This window comes from Bufo bufo, chromosome 11 (assembly GCF_905171765.1).
Source record: "Bufo bufo chromosome 11, aBufBuf1.1, whole genome shotgun sequence".
Taxonomy (NCBI): Eukaryota; Metazoa; Chordata; class Amphibia; order Anura; family Bufonidae; genus Bufo; species Bufo bufo.
In genome coordinates this window covers 7,738,628-7,741,375 of record NC_053399.1, presented here as the reverse complement: position 1 = coordinate 7,741,375, position 2,748 = coordinate 7,738,628, and the positions used below count along the sequence as shown (strand labels likewise).

At 49.4% G+C, this 2,748-nt stretch overlaps 1 protein-coding gene across 1 annotated transcript in view; it reads right to left on the bottom strand.

The window, feature by feature from the left end:
* The window catches only part of POLE2 (DNA polymerase epsilon 2, accessory subunit), a 220,437-nt gene that overhangs the window by 3,115 nt on the left and 214,574 nt on the right, over window positions 1-2,748 (bottom strand). The window lies entirely within an intron of this gene.

Genomic DNA, 2,748 nt, shown 5'->3' with positions numbered 1-2,748 from the left:
ATCAGGGAGTGTAAAGGTCATCACACCTGGCCCTGTCAATCAAAGTGCAGAGGGTGCGGCAGAGAGAGCAGAGCCTCTAGGTGTAATGGTAACGCCCCCGTTGCTCCTAGAGGCTCATTTGCATATATTAAGACATCATTTTTCTCAGTAATGCGGGCACATATGAACATCGGACCAACTCAGATGCCTTCAGCTGCCGAGCACACATGTAACAGGTCAGCCGGTGTCAGAGGGACAAATCTGCTGACAGAGGACCTTTAAAGGGGATGTCAATGGCAGGGAAGATTTAAAATAAAGTTATAATCACCAGTTCAAACTGCCTCCCAGGAACTAACAAGGATATGGGTGGTGGATGGAATGGGAATATCTAGCTACTGTCGGAGAGGCAGAATTATCAACAGCTGATCAAAGGACGTGATGGTTTGAATTCTGGTAGGATTGTGGTAGGGTAACATTGGGAGGGGGGGAGGTTATTTTATTTGTTCTATGTATTTTATATGTTTTGTATCTTTGATGCAATTGTTAAATGTTAAATAAAAATGATCAGATTTAAAAAAAAATAATAATAAAAACGCCTCCAGTCCAGCGCTAAAAGCTCTAGTCCTCCTGGCCAGACATTGTTTACAAGACCTTATACGATAAGTAACCACTGCAGCCAATTACCGGCCTCAGTAGTCTTTTATACCGCTGTGGCAAGTAAGTGGCTGCAGCAGGCACAACATCACATGGCGGCGGCAGCAGTAGTGGGAAGAATCGGAGTGATAAAGCAGCAGCAGAAGGGCTTTGAATTGGCGAGTATAACTTCTTCTTCTTCTATACCTTCCTTGCTTTTGACCATTTTTCTTAAAGGGATTGTCCAAGATTAGAAAAACATGGCTGCTTTCATTCAAAAACAGCACCACGCATATCCATGGGTTGTGTCTGGTATAACAGCTCATCAGGACAGAGCTGCATTACCGTACACAACCTGTGGATAGGACTGCAGCCAACACTTAACTCTGACAAGCCCTTAAAGGTGTTATCCAATCCCTATAATGACCCCCAGAATGCCCGGGCCCCTCCTCTAGAGCATACTTACCTGCTCCCCAGCACCCTTATCCCCCTGGATCCCCCGCACATTTCCATGTCGTGTTGTTTAAAACATCCAGCGACGGGTGGGAGGGGGTGCTGCCAATAGCAGGCCGTGACCGTGATCAGCCTCCCTAGCGGCTATCCAGAGGGACACGGGAACGGGGATCAGTAGAGGAGGGGCCCGGGCATTCCGGGGGGGTCATTATAGGGCCTGGGCTACATGGCAACATGTGTTGTGCGACAGCAAATTTCCATAACGTCACGCAACCAAAAACATTTGTGCAGATTCCTGTTGTGTGACCATTTTAGAGCTGCGATTTGGGCGCAAAACCAATCGACTCGCACTTTAATCTATGATGGTAAAATCGAATGCGACTTGTGACCAAGGATCAAACATGGCTGAACCCGTCACAGTATATTGTGTGTTACATTGCGACCCCAATGAATCGTTAGGTGCAATATCACAACGTAATGTCATCTTCATTTCACACAACATGACGCCGGTCCTTAAAGACCCACTTCCTTGGAGATCTACATACTTACAGCCTGGAGCCCCTCACAGTTCTGGTCATCATGTCCCAGGAGGGCAGCGGGCTCGATGCTGGAAGTCAGGCCGGCCGCACCCGATCCTCTTCACTCTTGATGGACGTCTCTGTGCTAGACGACGGCACCTGCTCAGGATCTGAGGAGCATCGTGTCTGATGTACACTCGGAGGCGTCCATCAAGAGTGAAGAGGTGGGATTGGGGCATGGCCCGCTTGGCTGAGGGCGAGGGGGGAATATTGGGGATTACACTTACGGTAATCGGATTTTCCAGACCCCACGACAGCACCGCAGAGAGAAAGGAACTGCCCCCAGGGACAGGAAACCTACAGAATAAGAAGGTGGATCCTCTCTACCCCTTCAGTGGTTTACAGAGCGTGAGAGGGAGTCCAACCCTAGTTACTCAACTTTACATCATCCAAATAATACTTTTTTTTTGCAACCCCCATGGAGGGAATAAGGAAGGGTGCTGTCGTGGGGTCCGGAAATTCTGATTACCGGTAAGTGTAATTATCATTTTTCCTTTCCCCCACGACACCACCACAGAGAGAATTACAGAGAAAAGATGCCCACGTGCCTGCCGCAAGATACCGGAGAGCCACTGGAGCCCCCCATAATCCTAGGGTCCTGACAGCCGGTACCACCGTGCGATGGACCCCGGCAGGATACCGCCAGCCCTCTAGGGACCCCCTAGGAAAAGGTAGACCAGGGGTAAAAAAAACACTGTAGGTCTCCCACTCCAGGGACAGGAAACCACTGAGGTGGGAGAGAGGATCCACCTTTTTATTCTGTAGGTTTCCTGTCCCTGGGGGCAGATCCTATATCTCTGTGGCGCTATTGTGGGGGAAGGGAAAAAAGTGTTTTTCCAGCAAAGTTATCCATCAGATGAACTAAACCCAAACATCATAGGGAACAAGATGACTGAGGTGCTCAGGGCAGTTTGGGGAGCATTATGGCGGTGACAGGTTCACCCATGCTGGGGCATCTCCCTGTATGCAGCTCTAAAGTGGATATGCAACCACTCCACCGGGTACCTCCCAAAAAGAGCTCCTGACCAGATGAGACCCAAGAACATATGCAGCCGGGCTGGTTATATACAGCCAAGAACATTACCCAGTACTGACCCCGACGGCG